Source organism: Myodes glareolus, chromosome 11 (genome assembly GCF_982192425.1).
Source record: "Myodes glareolus chromosome 11, mMyoGla1.1, whole genome shotgun sequence".
In the NCBI taxonomy this organism is placed as follows: Eukaryota; Metazoa; Chordata; class Mammalia; order Rodentia; family Cricetidae; genus Myodes; species Myodes glareolus.
Window position 1 is genome coordinate 54,054,625 of NC_142036.1, and position 18,106 is coordinate 54,072,730.

An 18,106-nucleotide genomic window follows, 5' to 3' on the forward strand; every position below is an offset into this window, starting at 1 on the left:
GCCCAATGGGGGTAGCAAAAACCAAGGAAGTTAGTTGCGCAGCCCCGTGAATGCGGCTAGGAGCTGGCTAGTTGCACTCAGGCTGCTAGGCCCGCGCCACGAGGGGGGAATAAGGCCCCATGTTGGGCGCCCGATGATGCCGTAGGGGGATTGGTAATGAAAAGTCCCCAGACTATCTTAATACAAAATATACAGCTTTAATAAACAGAAGTAAGACTTACAACAGTTTACACCAGAATCCAAACGATCCATCCGGACGCAGGAGCCAGGCGAAAGAGAGCTAGCAGGAGTGCTTGCTAGGTTTATAGGCAAGCTTTAGCCTAAGGGCGGCACACCCCCAAAACAGAATGTGATTGACTGAACTCTCCTATCACCTGGGTTTCTTTTCCTTTCTCTATTCCCATTAATCATAGATTTTTTTTCCATGGTGTCCTAGCTCCCTGGATGTTTTGTGCCTGGAGTTTTTTGTTTGTTTGTTTTAATCTGACATTTATTCGATCTTGTCTTAAACCCCCGTGATTCTCTCTTCCGTGACTCTTGCCCTGTAGATGCGGCTTCACCTCTGAGTGAAGGACTTCCTAAATTTTTTTGGACTTCCTAAATTTTTTATGGCAATTTTATCTCCGTTTGGGTTTTCTTCAGTGGTTCTATTTCTATTTTCATGTCTCAGATTGTTTTCTATATTTCATCAATCTACTACTCATTTGTATTCTTATAGATGTTATTAAGAGATTTATTCATATCCTCTTTAAGGTCCTTGAACATTTATAATTGTTATTTTGAAGTCTCTGTTCTGTGCTTCAGAAATATTGCATCTCGTGTTATTGGCTTCTGGTAGAGGTTTGTTGTCTTGGGTGTTAATGTTCGTGTTTTTATGCTGGTGCCTAGGCATCTGGGCTTGGGATGACTGAGATGATTCTTGGTGTTGACATCTGGTCCTGTCTTTGGTCCTGTTAGTGGGTATTGCTTCTTGTTTCCTATTGCTCTCTTGTGATCTTAGGAAAGTGGTGGGCTGTTGTCTTGAGGATGCTTCTGCAGGTTGGTGGGTGGCAGAGAGGAGGGGATCCTGTAAACGGGCTGTTGTTGGATTGAGGGTGAGAATAGAGTATTCATGGAGAACAGGAAGGACAGTGTGAATCACCAACATGGCCCAGGAAGTCCCAGCTAGAAAATGTTTCCAGGTATTGGGGGCTGACAGGGAAATGGATATGGGGGAGGAAGAGGGGCTGAGGGAGCCCACAGGAAGAAGGAAAGCTTGTTCCACTCCAAGGTTTGACAGAGTCCCCAGAGAATGGAGGTGGGGTGGAAGGAGAGGCACCTGACGCAGACTGCTATGGGGCTGGAGAGAGACTGGGGGGACTGTAACGGAGGACAGGAAAGAGTGACAGGTGCCACTTGAGGTCCCATGTAGAAAGTACTTCTAGATATCAGTGCCTAAGACAAAAGAATGGGGAGACTGTGCGGAAGGTTCAAGAGGAGGTGGAAAGCCTTGTCCTTGTCCACACAATGTTCTGTGGAGTCCCCAGTGAACGTCACTTGCCTTCTCTGTGCTAGATGTTCTGACTGTTAGATGAAAGCTCAATGTAGTTTTAATATTTCCTTCCCAGTGGCTATGAACATTTTTTTATTCTATTTATTGGTCATTTGTTTATTTCTTCTTTTGAGAATTATCTATTCAGTGCATTTGTGGGTTTGTTGATTAAACGGTTCATTTTTTTGTTGTAGGATATTATTTTAAGGTGTGTCACATTTGCTTATGCTCTGGAACATTTGTTTAGTGATGTAAAGCTGTGTTGCTTTTGTTTATGCTGCATTTGTTTAACTTTGTAAAACTGTGTTACTTTGCCTGTTTAAGACACCTGATGGTCTAATAGCTGACTGGCCAATAGTGAGACAGAAGAAAGGATAGATGGGGCTGGCAGACAGAGAGGATAAATAGAAGGAGAATTCTGAGAGGAGGAGAATGAGGAGCAAGAGAACAAGGAGAGGAGGACATCAGGGACCAGCACCCACCTAACCACCCAGCCACCCAGCCACCCAGCCAGTCGTGGAGTAAGAGTGAAAGTAAGATTACAGAGGTAATAAAAGGAAAAAAAACCCAGAGGCAAAAGGTAGCCAGGATAATTTAAGAAAAGTGTACAAGAAACAAGCCAAGCTAAGGCCAGGCATTTATAAGTAATAATAAGCCTCCAAGTGTATGATTTATTTGGGTGCTGGCTGCAAGGTCTCCCAAAGAACAAAGAGTACTAAGAGTAAAAACAACACCAAACAACAACATTTTGGTGTACAAACCTGAGGCTGTATTTCCATGTGGGGCCTGAGAAAGCGGGAAAAGAGAAAAAAAAGTGTATGGCTCCTTTTAGAGTTTCTGCCTGGCGAGCCCTTGAGCATCGAGTAGAAACGAAAACAAACAAACAAACAAAAACCTGAAAAACTGCCTCCACAGTGCAAACATCAGCCTTCTAGACCTCTGGAAAGGTTGAGTACAATTCCCAGTCAGGCGAACCTCCAACCGGGCCACAAGCTTTCGGCTTGGCTTTCATGACCTGACCCGAGAGATCCAGGTGTAGCTTAACAGGCTAAAGTTTGCTCATAATTCCATCAAATAGACTTTCTATGTCTTTAGTTTGTTGTCCTTTGTTTTATCAGTTGCCTCTACTTCCTGGGTTCTTGGGTTTTTTGTCTTGGTCAAAACCTAGAATTCGTCAAAGCTGGGGTCGTATGCTCTATCCCCCCTTTTGATGCCTTAATGCAATCTTTTCTCAATTTTGTCCTCTATCGTTGATGCTCTTTCTTACTTATGGTCCAGTCCATTGGTTCTACTTTCTACTTTTTTCTTGATTCGTTCAATTTTTCATTCCCAGTATATCCATTTGTCTACACACACATACACACACACACACACACACACACACACACACACACACACACACCCCTCAGGTAATCATTGCTTAATTCCCCCCATAAGGCTGGCTTTCTCATCTAGGTTATGTGCTTTCTTTTACAAGTCTTGAGTTGATTTTCTTACCTCATTCATCTGCTTTTTTATATTTTCTTTTGTATATTTTATATATACAAAAATACATCTTGTATATTTTCTTTCATTGATCATTTTTGCAAGGAAACCTGAATTCTTTATCCATCATTTTACCCACATTAGTATCTTTGGATTCCGTCACCAAGAAATTGGAGGAGTCACGTGCACATTCATGTCTCTTTGCACATCTATTGGTTTGGACACCTCATTTGAAGATCTTAGTGAAGAGTCTGCTCTTCAGGACTCAACTCCTGGTAACATTCCTTAAAGAACAACCAAACTGCTGTGACAGCAACATCAAACTGAATTAGGTAAAAAGCACAAATAAAACTTACTGAATCAAACTCTTATACACCAGATGACCTTAGGCCAGAAATGCTTAAAATAATGTCGTATGTGCTATGAAGGTTAAAGTCGTACATGGTAAATATGAGGTAACCAATGAATGGAATAAAGGAAGGAGACAAGAAAGGAGCAAATGAAAGAAGAACAACACTTAGAGAGAGGAAAACACAAAGATTGTTATAAGGTGGGGGAAACAATAGAGTGAAAACAAGCACAGTTCCCCGATAGCTAAAAGAAATGTAATCAAATTAGTTACGTGTAATACATGGAGTAAAATAAAAACATAAAAGTCTAAAAAACAAAGCACTGCTAAAAGCATAATTTTAAAGATAGGGGAACTACACGGAGAGAAAGCAGAAATGTTGCCGTTGGCGTTCTTGGTTCTCTTGCATTAGAGTTTGTCAGGTGGACATGGGAGTTGTCACTTAGAGATGCTTCTCTTTCCTAGTTTATACATGGGCTGAACCTGAACTGCAGAAAGGGCAGAGAATCACGGGGTTCCCTTCATTCCTTGCGAACCAGGGCCCTCTGCTGCCACACTGACCTTACCATCTGTGAACCAGACGGGTTCACCCATGCCCCTGAGACTCCACTGTTATAACCGCTCAGTAGTGGCCAGTGTTTCAGCGAGGGAATAACAGTCAAATGCTCTGGGACTCCTGAAGCTAACACAATGGAGATCCATACAGGGAGCCCAGTCTCCATCCTTTCAAAGCTACTCCCATTTGACACTCTCCTGGAAGGAAAATTTCCAGTGCGGCTGTGGTTGGGAGTGGGAGGGGGGTGGAGTGGGGCGGGGAGGGCCTATATCCAGACAACTCTGACAAACGAGGCTCAGCAACCTGTTCTCAATCGGCCAATTAAACAGACAGTTCCTAGTGAACGCAGAAAACGGAGATTTATTTAACGTGGGTAAATTGGAAAGAAGAGTCGCGCAGTCCAGTGACCTCAATGTCTAGTTCTGGGATTAGGTTTAAATAGAAGATAAGAGTGATGCACAGCTAAGCAGTTCTGGTTAAGTCCTAGCCCTGCCCACACCCATCACTGTCTCAAATCTAGTCTTTCCGGCAAGGTGGTCTGGTGAGTTTGCAGAGCCGTGCAAAACCTTTTTCCGGAAGACGAGCTTCCCTTCCAGCTGGCACCAGGACCCCAGCCTTTGCCTTCTTCCATCAAGAGGCTCCTGGGAAAATTCCAATTGCTTGGGGTTCGTTGTTTTAATAGTTTTATTGCTAAAGGAAGGGCACCCTTGTTTCTAGAACATCTTATTCCTGTCAGAATGGTTACAATTTGAATGCCTGAAATACTGCGAACTGCCCACAAGGTGGCTCCATTATCAAGCGCAACAATTTTCAAAGCTGAACCTGAAAAACCATCTGTAAAAGTTGGTACCTCGGGGTGCGGTAAGCTTTCATAGTCCCTAAATGTTTTAACATCCTTATCGATAACAGCTTCTCTCTTCTCGTGTATAGCGAGTTATATTTTTTTAAGATTTGTTTTATTTTTAACTATGTGTATCTGCTGGTTAGCTAAGTGATCTTGAACAAACTAATTTTTTTTTTTTTGAGTATTAGTTACTTCCTTTGTGGGATAAACTTAGTCATATGTAACCCACAGATAGTAAAATAAATGAAATAAACTAAACAGAGATCCAAATGGAAGCGCTCATTAAATGCTGGCCACACCCAATGTTCCGTTCCAGAATAAGCAAACAATGACAACAAAAAAACTTCACAGCTTCTTAAGACGAAAGCTCTCCTGCTACAACTCTAATGCCATTTTCTAAATCTGAGACGTTGGGCCTGCGTTTCAGTTGCCATGACAGGTTCCATCCACATCGTACAGGACATGACGTCACCACTAACGCACAACGTTAACGGAACACCTATAGTTCTGAAGCCAAGCTTATCCTTCAAAGAATTAAGAAAAGAGGGGAACGCCGCCCCCTCCCACTCCCGCTGCCACCGCTTTAAGCAACAAACATTAGAAGAATTTCTTTTGTTTTGTTGTGTTTACTGAGACGGGATTTGTCCTGGAACTCACTCGGTAGGCTGGCCATAATAAACTCACAGGGATCCGCCTGCCTCCGCCTCCCAACTGCGGGGATTAAAGACCTTGCACCACCACCGGCAAGCCATTAGAAAAAATTTTAATCGTAATATTTAATTTTATTTCTTGTTAAAATGTTTTAAACACATGCAGGCTATTTTTAAGTGACATCATTAATACTATTTATAATAATAATAATTCAGAGCTGGTGGAATGGCTCGGCTGATGAAGGTGCCTGCCACGGAGTCTGATGACCTGAGCTTGGTCATCTGGTTCCCCATGGTGTAAGAAGAAAATGACTCAAACAGCTGTCCTCTCTCTCCCATGCCTGTACCGCCAGCTCTTGAGGGTTCAACGCCCTCTTCTGGACTCCAAGGCCTCTGCATCAGCTCCCGCCTCCAGGCTCTGGCCTGCTAAGTTCCTATCTGACTTTATTTGATGATGAACCGTGGATGTGGAAGCATAAACTGACTTAACCCTTTCCTCCTCAACTTGCTTTTGGTCATGGTGTTCCATCGTGTTCCATAGAAACCCTAATAAAGACACTGAGGAAAGTAGCAGATATGAGTTCACGAAGACTCGTGGATGAGGTCTTTAGGAGTGTGCAGGTCACCTGAGTCCATTGACGGTAGTGAATGTACAACCTCGTCCATCCCTTCTGCCTGCAGCTTTTATGGAAGCCTGCATATAGTCCCGCCCCTTTATGGAAGCCTATATACAGACCCACCTCTTAGAAGAGAAGAGCCCTCCTATGTCTCTGGAAATGGGGAGTTAGCCTTTCAGATTTATATTAACACTGAGCACACGGATCAGCGCCACACAGACTGTTGGGAACTAGAAAAGGTCAGGTTCTCGGGGCTCACCAAGGTAAGGCCTAGGGCAGGAGGAGGGTGTTTTCAGTTACAGAACCTCGTTTCAGTTACACACGACTCCTGTGTACCAGGACAGAGTCGTGCAAATGAAGGGCGTCCTAGATTTGGTGGGAAGGCATAGAGGAAGAATATAAACGTGACCGTGTGGCAACCTGCTAAGTCTCTTTAGCTGCTAAAGTCCCTGAAGCGGGCCTCTTATCGTGCCCTGTGGTCAACACTGCAGGGCAAAGCAGGATGGGAGAGAAGACCAGAGGAGATTAAAGGGGTGGGGAGAGACTGGGGATAGCTGAAAACACAGAGAATAAAAAGTAGGAAGGGAGAAGCTGGCTGGAATACGGAGAATCAGATGATCGATTAGAAACTGAACAGTTACGTTTGATGTACAGCCTGCCAGCCAGTTTTTTTTCTCAGTTTTGAGGCAGTCTCACTGTGTAGTGCCCTGGCCTGTCTCACTCAGGACCCTCTGACCTCCGTGCCCTGCGTGTTGGAGTTGCACCTATTCCCTCTCAAGCCCAGAACCCATGGCGCTTCCGCTCACGGAAAGCAGTGAGATGAACAAGTGCATTGCCTTGAGGAGCGGAAGAGTTGAGTGAAGCCACATCTACCGACCACAGGCGACCAGGCTGCAGATGCCTTCTTGGCCCCTGCCATTGTTACCGCTTCTCCATAAATTCTCTCCAGAAACCCAACTAAGTAGACACAGACTATGCTAGACTATTAAAATGCACCATTATCTCAAAAACCAATTTAATTTTATTTGTTCTTTGGCTTGTATAATTGGGCTAATATTTTTTGCATTACTGCATGTCTACATAGTTTTAAAGAGCTGATAAAAACCTATTTGTCTGTTTCTCTATAGTCTACTCAACCGGCTTGCTTTTTTTTTTTTTTTTTAATTCCTTAAAAATGTAGAGGTGGAAAAGCCAGAGTCAAGACTGGTTTTTGTTTTAAGCTAATGACTGGGATAGAGGTAAGACAAAATATTTCGAAATTAAACATTGAATGTTGGATATAACATGAAGTGGATGAGCTGACAATCTATTTTTTTTTAAATCAAATTGCTCATATGTACTAAAGCATTTAAATCAGTAACGGAGGTGAACTTGAGGTCAGTGCTGTCAACTAATTTCTAAATAGTTTCCAGATTAATTCTTTGCCTTTGGTGCCAAGAATGCTAATCATCTCTGTTGACTTTTAAATTATCAAGCCGCAGGTGTGACAGTCAAAACATGTGACAACCAGGATAGTTAGGACATAGACACTGGCTTTAGATCCTCAAATAGGCTTTTCTGACGCATTCTGGCTGAAGAAATAGTCACCCTAATTTGGGGGAAATTGGTATGTAGATGACTTGGAATGCAGCCTCCTTCTTGGTCCATTAAAAATTAAGATTTGGGAGAAAGAGTCTGACCAACAGCGTCTAGAGATAATATAGCTGACATGAATGAGGGCGTCCTTGCTGGCCATGGCTTCCACGTCTGTCGAACTTCTCCACATTGCTGTGATTCTGTTTTGATGTTCTGATTATCCTTGCACTGAAGAGATGTAGAGGGTATAGTTGGAAAGAAATGTGTTTGTTTACTATACAACAGTACATCAATAATCATAATTAAAGACCCCTTCCCCAGTGCCAGGGGAGGGGGCAGAATGTGGGCTCTTGGGTGCTGGCTTATCCAATGTCAGAACATATCTGCGCTTTGGATTGCTCTTCGATCAAGCATAGGTATCTTGGGATGCAGGATTGGTGCTGCAATGGGGAAGTGGAAGGAGAGGTTGGCTCCACATTGTTGGTTGAAGTAGCTCTTGGCACTGACCTACCTAGTATCGACACTGAGGGAGCAGTGCAGCTCTTGGCCTTGAGGAGAGCAGAGTGATGGAGAAGAGATCATTCCCGTGGAGAAGCCACCTTGACTAATGGAAGTCCCAACAAGAGCAAAGGACATCCAGAACGAGCAATAACAATAGGAGATGGCAATATCTGTCAGAGCCTTAAGATCATCTGTAACCATGGGGCTCATGCTTCATCCCTTTTGCAAGTTTCTCTGGGGAAAGAGACCACTAACAAGAGGAAGGCTTCATCCAAGTGATTGTGAGTCCCTGGCCTCACAGTAATGGAGACTGAGCCTAAGGCCATGCTAGGCAAGTACCCTACCATTGCTCTATAGCCCCGGGAAGTTTTTACTTCTAATTTTTGAGTCAGGCCTCGTTCAGTTGCTCATGCTGGCCTTTGTTCCTCCTGCCTCGGCATCCTAAACAACAGAGACTACTGGTCAGTGCGACCAGACCTTACAGAGTGACGGTGGACACAAAGCAAACGGATCAAGCACTACAAGAGGGGCACTCTGGTGGGTGCTGTGATAGTCTGCCCACACATACCCTTCAAGACCAACTTATCGATTTCCTCAGCTGCCACAATTATTACTTACTGATGATGCCAAGCAAATTCTTCTCCAAGAATCACCACCCATTGAAATAGATTTCTTTCTTTATGCCTACTTCCCATTTGAAACTCATATCTAATAAGTGGTCAGTATAAGGTTGTGCTGGTAATCTGGGGCAGCTCACAAAGGCCATCCCAGCTCCCTATGGGAATAGTTGAGCAACATCATCACAATTCAGGTCATGCTAGCAAAACTAGCTTCTTACACTCTTCATTTTTATTCTTTGATTCCAAAACAAGCCGCCTACGTACAGAGAAATCTGATTCTGTGTGGTTTTTTTCCTAGGAAACATGATGTAAGGGAGTTTCCTAGTAAATATTTATAAAATCTGTGTAAAAGTATATTGTGACTAATTAAGTTAAATATCAAACCTCATGAAAACAAATGCTATATTTGGAAACCAATATTTGGTAATTAATTTTAAGACTTTATTTTTAAGTGATTAACATCTGCTTCGCCAAATTAAAAAAAGCCTACTTTTTGTTCAGAACATTTTAGGTTCATAAAAATAAGTATCAAAGATGATAAACTTTCTTTGTCATGTTTTAAATTTATCTCCTATAAACTTTTACATTAATTGTGTAGTCATGAGATACATTTTTTCATCCTGAGGTTGGCTATTTTTCAACTTCATCTTTTCGATCGTTTGACTTAGCATTCTTCGTTAAAGATGCATTTTACTGTATGTTCCTGTTTTTCTGTGTATGCACCACATGCATTCAGGCGACCCGAGTCCAGAGGAGACCATTGGGTTCCCTAGACCTGGAGTTACAGCTGGTTGTGAGGTTGTTTTCTCATATAATTATTTTGAGGTCATTGCTGGAAACCAATAGATCACGGATTGTAAGATTAGCTCTAGGCTCCATTCTACTGAAGGGAATATGTCCATTCTTTTTTCATTATCAAACTGGGTCACTATAATGTCAAAGTAAGTTTTAAAACTGAGCAGTGGAAGACTTCTGGTGTTGCTGTCTCAAGATTGTTTTCTGGGCCTTTTGTATTTCCTAGTAGATTCTGAAATTAGCTTTTCAGCTTTTGTAAGATATCCTGGTGTGATTTTGGTAGATTTTAATAGATTCTGCCAATCAACTTAAGTCTATCTTAGTGAACCTTTATTTCCTTTTTTCCAAGTGTCTTTTCATTGGTTTCAACAATTAGATTTTTTCCATTATAGTTGGTCCTTATTAGTTTGCTCTTTTTGGTGCTATCGTAAATGGAATTATCCCTTAATTTGTTTTTGATTTTTTGTTGCCGGTGTGTGACAATACAGCTAACTTCTATGTTGATCTTTTATCCTGCAAACTTGCTGAAGCTGTTAATTAGTTAAGTAGGGTTTTTTCCTTAAAAAAAAAAAGAGGATTTACTGGTTTTTATTTTACATGTATATGTGAGTGTCTGCATGTATGCCTGTATGCCTCATTTATGCCTGGTACCTGGGAAGACAGAATAGGGCATCAGATCCATGTGAATGCCAGCACCAAAGCCACTTTTCTCTCCTCTGTAAGAACAGCAAGTGCTCTTGACCACTGAGCCATCCTCCAGAGCATCACTGAGTGACTTTTCAATGAGTTTCTTAGCTGGGTTTGTTGCTTGTTTTGAAGGCAGAGTCTTACTATGCAGCCCCGGCTAGCCTGGTACTCACTATCTAGCCCAGGTTAGCCTTGAACTCGTAGAGAGCCACCTGCCTCTGCCTCCCCAGTGCTGGAACCAAAGGTGTGAAAGGTGTTTTGGGGGTTTTTGGATTATTTTTGTATAACATCATCTGCAAACAAAAGTAGTTTGAGTTTTTCCTCTCTGACCCAGGTGCGTCTTACTTGGTTCCTCTTGTTTAAATGCCCTCTGCTGCTGCCAGTGCTTTAAGTAGCAGCAATAAAAGTGGACGTTCCTGTCTCATTCATGGCCTCAGGGTTATGAGCACAGTGTTCCTCCCAGGATGGCAGCGCTGTGTGTTCAGCACGCGTCTTTTCCCACAGTGTATAAATGCTCTTGTTTCCTACTGCTTTTTTTCCCCTTGATTTTTCTTTCTTTTTTTTTCCTACTGTTTTTAACATGAGAGGGTTTGGATAGTATATTTTTTTTATTCATATGCTTAGGTGATTACACATTTTGTTACATAGTCTAATAACACATTTGGCATATTTTTAATGTTAATCCACTGTACATTCCTGTGATTAGTGGTGTATAATAGAGGTATGATGAGTAATGCTGCATTGTTGCGGTCTCTGTTTTTCCCCCTTGGATTTCTCCACATATTTTCAGTCTCTGTTGTCAGTTTATAACTGCTAAATCTTTCTGCTGGACTCACCCTCTCGAGCATTGCTCAGCATAGTTTGAATGCGTGAGAAGTGAATCAACAGAGCCCAGATTTCTCAGATAACCTGTGGGAGTCTGCATCAGCTGCACCAGATTTTCCCACCCTGTCGAGGAAATTGCATACTCCAACTGATGGAGTACACGGGGGAAAAAAACTGTCTCCAAAGAATGCTGGTCTGTGTAACGGTGAGGGCTCTTTCAGCTGCACCAAGTAGATATCTCAATGTAAAACGGTGTAGACAATAAAGGTGAGTTGTTATCTAACGGAAAGTTGAGCTGCCCTGGTCGACCCAAGCTCCTTATCTGAAGCCTGGAGCGCAGAGGCGATTTCAGGGACTTGGTTCTCCCAAGAGCAGTGCCCAGAACCTACTGTGCAGGAGAGAGTCACTCACTGCAGTTAGGGTATGACTTAGGGCGCTGGGTCTTCCTCCTGTAGTACTTTGATTAGGAAAGGCTGGTGCTAAGGTTGTATGAATGTCAGATTTCATTTGATTAAGGACTGTATTCTATAGCAGTTTCCCCTTCTTCCTTCTCCTCCTCTTCCTCCCCCTCCTTCTCCCCCCTCCTCCTCCTTCCTGATAGAGGGGATTGTCTTCAGACTGGCTTGTGTCTTGGCTGGTAGCTGTGAGCTACAGTAGTAAAAGGCAGGCCACTGTCTTTCCCTGCCCACCATTTAGCAAATGCCTGGAATTCCATTTTGCTGTTCAATGTGTCTTCCCTAATCAATGCCCCTGGGGAATTTGAGTGCACCACTGAACCTGGGAGTGAATTCATCCCCCTCCCAGCCCTAAGTTACACCAAGGAAAGGAGGGAAAATGGTGTCAGCTTCCTACATTCTTCTTTAGATGAAAGGTCAAATATCCCGGAGACTAGGAACTGCTTTCCTACTTGTGACAAATCCCAGGACTTGCTTTGGGGCTTCTCTTTTTCTATAGCGGGAAGAAAGTAAACAGATACCACCTTGTGCCAAAATAAAATGATACGTAGTTTATCAACCCGACAGATCACTAGCTATTTTCCCCTTTTATTGAAAATAGATTCTTTCCTCATACCATATATCCGGCAATCCTGTTTCCCCTCCCTCCACTCCTCCCAGCTCCTCCCCACCTCCCCTCCCATCCTGATCCACTCCCTTTCTGTCTCTCTTTAAAAAGAACAGGCTTCCACGAGATAACACAACATAACAAAATAAAGTATAATAAGATAAAACAAAAACCATTACATCAAAGTTGGCCAAACCAACAGAAGGATTATTTTTATAATCATGGTACACACTGCAATTTCTCTTCTGCCGTTCTGAAAATCCCTTTGTGTCACCAAGAACTGCATGTGACCCAACACAGAGTCAACTTTATGAACTGGGAAGAGACAAACAGGGGCAACAGTAATGCCCTGATCACTGAATATGAAGGAATCTGGGGATCCCCCTCTGGTCACTGGTTACAGGATAACTGGGTCATTGTCACGTAGAAACCTATTTCTGAATTCACGTAATTTTAAGGTTCTACATCCAGATGAACTTTATGCTAGGATGATGAACAACGCAGAGATTCTGTCAGCATTGCTGGATGTAGTCTTCAAAAATACTGGAGGACAGTGGGTACTACAGAGGGGCAGACTTGCCTGTTCAGAATGTCAAGATGGAAAAAAATCTTAAGATGATACCCTGTCATAAAAAAAAAAGTGGAAGGGTTTATTTTTAAATAGCTTGCAGTTGAACATTTAGAAAATTAGGGTTAGCCAAATTATCCTCATTTTGGATGTATTATATATGGAAAAGTGATACCTACAAGGCACTGTGCTACCTTGGCAAGTCTCCCATGCATCATTGTGTGTATGTATGTGTGTTTCTCTCTCTCTCTCTCTCTCTCTCTCTCTCTCTCTCTCTGTGTGTGTGTGTGTGTGTGTGTGTGTGTGTGTGTGTGTGTGTGTGTAGGCACACGTGCGCATGCTCTATTGGGTCCTCAAACTTATTATGTAGTCAAGAATGACTTCAAATTCCTGATCCTTCTGCCCCTACACATCTTGTGCTGGGGTTACAAGTTTGAGCCACCATGTTTAGTTTATGTGCTTCTGAGGATCCAGTCCAGGGCTTTGTGTGTGCTACCCAAAAGTGCTATAACTGAGCTATGGCCCCAGCCCTTAGATTAATACCCCTAGTACAATTAAACAGAGGGGGAGGACACACGCGCTCCTTCTTATATTTATCTTAGGCTCTAAGCCTAATTTCCTGTTGCTAATGTAACAAGTTGCCACAAACCATAATTTAAGATCCTACAGCAACACACACTGATTCTTCTCATGTGGTTTATGTGGTCAGGAATCTGAAATGAATCCTGTAAGAGTGAAATCTAGGTGACAAGTAGGGCTGACCTGTGAAGGGGTCTGGCGTAAATCTACTCGACGCCTCCTCTGGCTTTCTGGTAGCCAGCATTCCTTGGCTCAGAGTCGAATCATTCCCGCCTCTGTTTCTCTTCCTAGCTTGCCATCTCTCACGACCGCCTTCTTTCCTTGAGTACACACTCTTATGATTTCATCTCGTCCATCTGGAAAATCCAGGATCCTCTTCCTGCCTCAAGATATTGAACTCAGTCACACATGCAAAATCCCATTTACCACCCAATTTCTTCAGAATTAGGATGAGGGCCTCAAATCAGCTTACCCCAGTGAACAAGACATAATTAGAAAGAACGCCCTAAGTTATTTTTCAGACCAAGGAAGGTATACACCACCAACTAACCAATAACCCCATGTTGCTATGCGTTGCGTCGGTTGCTTAGTTTTGCTGCTATATTACCTAAAGATCTATCCAGCTAAGATAAGGCATGACCTGGACTGGAAGGGCAGGTCTGTTCCAGTGTTGAACCTGTGCTGACTGGGAGATCAAATCAGTGAGTATTTTGAGTGTATTGGAAGGAAGTTGAGTCTCGAGAACGGTGAGCTCGACTCTGGTGTTTTCCTGATGCTGTGCATGGGTAGGGGGAGGTCGGGGTGTCTCTGCAACCGTCACAAGCCTGCAGAGAGACGATCTGAGGGAAGCAAGGAAGCAGTTGGGTTCAACAGGACTTAGTTGTCAGTGTTGGTTCAACCTGACCCCAAGTGGTTTATCTTATGCATACATAAACACAGCACAATTTGGTGAAAAATGTTTCTAGGGATAATTAACTCATTCCCATGTGTACAATTAAGCACACATCTCTTTGAGGAACAAAGTGAGCTAAGTAAAGATCAGTCATGACTGACTACAGTGAAACTCTGTAAAGTACACATGACACCTTCCATAATGATAGGTTCTATAGATTGAGAAAAATGAACTTAAGATAAAGGTCACAGGCTAGAAAGCATTTCTGTGCCCAGTCTTTTGGACAGATAACACGTCTTGCTTTCCTTCCCTTGAAGGACTTATATTCCGGGTTCCCCTTGGGCTTCTCTGTGCTCACAAAGACCTCTGTGCTCCCTACGTGACAGGGCAGCCTGGCTATCTCTAGAATGGTAAGTCCTTCCAGTGTGCCAGGGTAGATCATGGACAAGTGGCATCCACAGCAAAGTTGCATGGATTGGCCGGAATTTAGGGATTTAGAGACAGCAATATTTTATGATTAAAGACTATTTCAAAATCATAGATTTCCCTGCAGCCTTAAGAACTAGCTAGCATTTTCATGTGCCCTTTGCACAGATTTTTTTCCCCAATTGCAGTATCTTGTGAAGGGACAGTATAATATGACAACCAGGACAATGGTACCAATAATATGCACAAGATAAAAAGTATTTTTGGTCCCAAAACTAATCCCCCAGCTTGCCCTCTTAAAGTCACATCCACTTCCTTCCCTCACTCTCAGTCCCCAGGAATGCAAATCGTTTTTTTCTTTTTCTACAATTTTGTCCTTTAAAGAATGCTAAACAAATAACATAACACAGATAAGACCTCTTGGCATTGGTTTCACTGACACAGCATGATTCTATAGAGACTCCTCCAGACTGCTTCTATGCATCAGTAACTGACTCTCTATATCGCTGAATAATATTCTGTCACATGGACTACCAAAGTTTGCCTAACCACTCTTCTCTTGAAAGACACCTAAGAGCTATTATACGTGGGGTTCATATGCACATTTAGGCGTAAGTTTCTGTGTGAACATAAATTGTCAATCCCCTGAGAGAATGCTCGAAACTGCCGTTGTGTGTCACACACAGCGGTCTCGTGGTTGGCGTTTCTGGCCACCGCCAGCCTATTTTTCAGAATGGCCGCACTGTTTCCTGTTTCCTCATGAGCACCTGAGCGATCAGGTGTCTGCCGGTCCTTGCCGGGACCAGCAGTTTTGGGTTTCTTGTTCTACTTGACTTTAGCTATGCTGATTGATGTGCAACAATATTTCACTGTAGCTGTGATATAAAACTCCATGGTATCTGATGATGATGGCTATCTTGGTTTTTGCTTATTTCAACCGTTATCACCAGGGCACCTCTAGGGACGTGATGTTCTGGGCACAACAGCCGGGAGAGTCCTGTGACCTTTACTGAAGCTGTCCCGTTGGCTCCATTTTAGAGAACAGGCTTCTGAATAACATCAATTCAACAAATTTTCACTTGTTAAAAATTAAAAGTGTGAAATATGCTATATCTAATTCACTATTTTTAAGAAATGACTTCTCACAACTCTAGTCAAAAATATTTAGAACTAGGAATAAATACACCAAATATATTTCAATAAAACTATATTCAAAGGCCAACTATTTAAGTACACATATCTTTACTTCTTTATATTAATTAAATAACATAAATTACCCTTCATTTCTGAAAATAGAAACTGTGTCTCTCACTAACTTAAAAGTAGATCAGATATCTCTCATTGATCGTCCAGAGTAGGTTTCTATAAGAGCTTCCTACCATTCTGCTTTCTCCTCTGTCTTCATTACTTATTAATAGTTGTGATAAAACACCATGACCAAGACAACTTATGAAAGAAAGTGTGTAATTACAGTTTTAGAGGGTGGGAGTCCATGATGACAGAGCAAAGACGTGGCTGTGAGAACTCACATTTTGACCTGAAAGTAAGAGGCAAAAAGAGACACGGGGGATGGTGCTAGGCTTCTGAAAGCCCAAAGCCCACCCCAGCGACACACCTCCTCCCACAGTGACACACCTCCTCCCACAGTGACACACCTCCTCCCACAGTGACACACCTCCTCCCACAGTGACACACCTCCTCCCACAAGGCAACACTTACAGGATTCTATAGAACTATGCTGTGTCAATAAAACCAATACCAACAATACCTCCTAATCCTTCCCAAACAGTTTCACCAACTGGGGACCGATTATCAAATTGAGCCTAAGGGAGTCATTCTCATTCAAACCACCGTACCTGCCATAAGACAGGCAGGGGGCACAGCAGTCTGGAGGCATTAAAAAGCAAGCCCACGAACTGGTTGCAGTATCTTAGGTATAAATAGCAGATACTCGTGAGACAAGAAACAAGTGTGACAAGAAATACGTGCAGTTCTTACACACTGTTGAGTTTGCAAGTTGGGTATTAATACACAAGCCCTCTCAGGGACCATAAGTCATAGGTCAATTCTGTGTTGCTTGGGAAGAAAGTTCCCCTGTAGGTCATCAATATTTCAGCTCCCTTGCCCTAAATTTAGGCCTACTTGCTTTTTCCTTAACAAAATGGTGCTAAATATCATGTTAAAAAAAGAAAAACCATTACCTCTACTACCCTTTCCCTAGCTTCCCTCACTGTGTAAGTGGAGGATGGCCAGAGACTTGATATACTTATGGGTGGTGGAGCCAGTAAGACACTGTGTAGGCAGGGCTGTTGCTAACTTGCTTAGTGGTTCAGCTGCGAGGCCATCTGAGGTGACAGCATGTAACAGGACATGAGCCAGTGTGAGCTATATCCTCCCAGAGGAAAGAAAGACGGAGGTCACTGCACCCTAGCTCCCAGGGAATAACAAAGCCTTCCCACTGGCTTCACGAGCCAACTGGGACTCCCAGCCGCCCTTGCACGTGCAGGCAAGTCACTCTCTGGAGGAGCATGAACTGGCCACAGTGGAAAATTCTTCTCCTCTGCTATCATCCACCCTCATTTTTCTGCTGGGAAATCTGTGAAAAGTCAACAGTAGGTCTGGTGGAAAGAAAAAAAAAAGCGAAATCCGCACAGTGTCCTCCTCTGCACACATACCTTCCCTAGATATTACTATCTCAAGAGTGACGGTTGAGGGCTTCATGCATGGTGGTCAGAAGTCTCTCTGGAGAAGTTCTATTCACTTGCACTGGCTTCTTTGCTCTCTGTGTGTGGTAGAAAGAATTAGCGGGGGGGGGGGGCATCTCGTTTGGAGTAGCGTGTTTTACGCTCCCATTGGAACTTGGGTTCAAAAGTAGAAATACATGTGTAGGAAGAACACTCATCCTAAGGTGTAGCCCGGACTACTGCTGACTGGCCCACAGGGAAGAAGTTGGGCTGCTTCAACTCATGCATCACTGGATTCTTCTCCATGGGCCCAGCCAGAAGTCTAGCAAAGCTGGAAGGCAGAAGTAGGGCGCCGGCCAATTCCATCTTTCCCATGAAAACGTTAATGGAGTTCCCACTAAACTGACTTGAACACCACTCCAAGACAAAACATCCCCATCCCAGGGCTGGCAAGGCATTTGCTCTTTCTTGTGGAGGAAATGGGGTGGGTGGGATGGGGGGGTGGTCCCTCTTGCCTAAGAAAACACGAGGCTCAAATCTATCTCTAAAGAATTATGGAATAAGGGCAACTTCAGTGTTCGTCTGGTCCTGGCTCTTCCCCAATGAACAGAGCTGAGAGTGGAGGAGCAGGAAGACAGTGTTGTTCTAAAGAACGGTTCGTCTGTGCTCTGGGGTGGCATAGTGAACATTCACCAAGAGCCAGCGGGGAAGGTACTCTGAAAACAGTGAGTGAAATCCAGAGGTGAGATTTACTCACAGGTATTATTTAATTGTCATGGCACCATGCCAGGAAAACATCACAGTATTATAAGGCTAGTTTCACATCTGTGAAAAGTGAGGGGTGGGCTGGTCTCACAGAC

At 43.2% G+C, this 18,106-nt stretch overlaps 1 long non-coding RNA gene across 1 annotated transcript; it reads right to left on the reverse strand.

Annotated features, from left to right (window-relative positions):
• Positions 1 to 12,230: 12,230 nt before the first annotated feature.
• On the reverse strand, positions 12,231 to 17,545 carry LOC125387989 (uncharacterized). The gene is made up of 3 exons (XR_007228065.3): positions 16,034 to 17,545; positions 13,428 to 13,623; positions 12,231 to 12,720 (listed from the first exon to the last, which is right to left on the reverse strand). It is a non-coding gene; the product is annotated as an uncharacterized LOC125387989 (long non-coding RNA).
• Between the last annotated feature and the right edge of the window lie 561 nt (positions 17,546 to 18,106).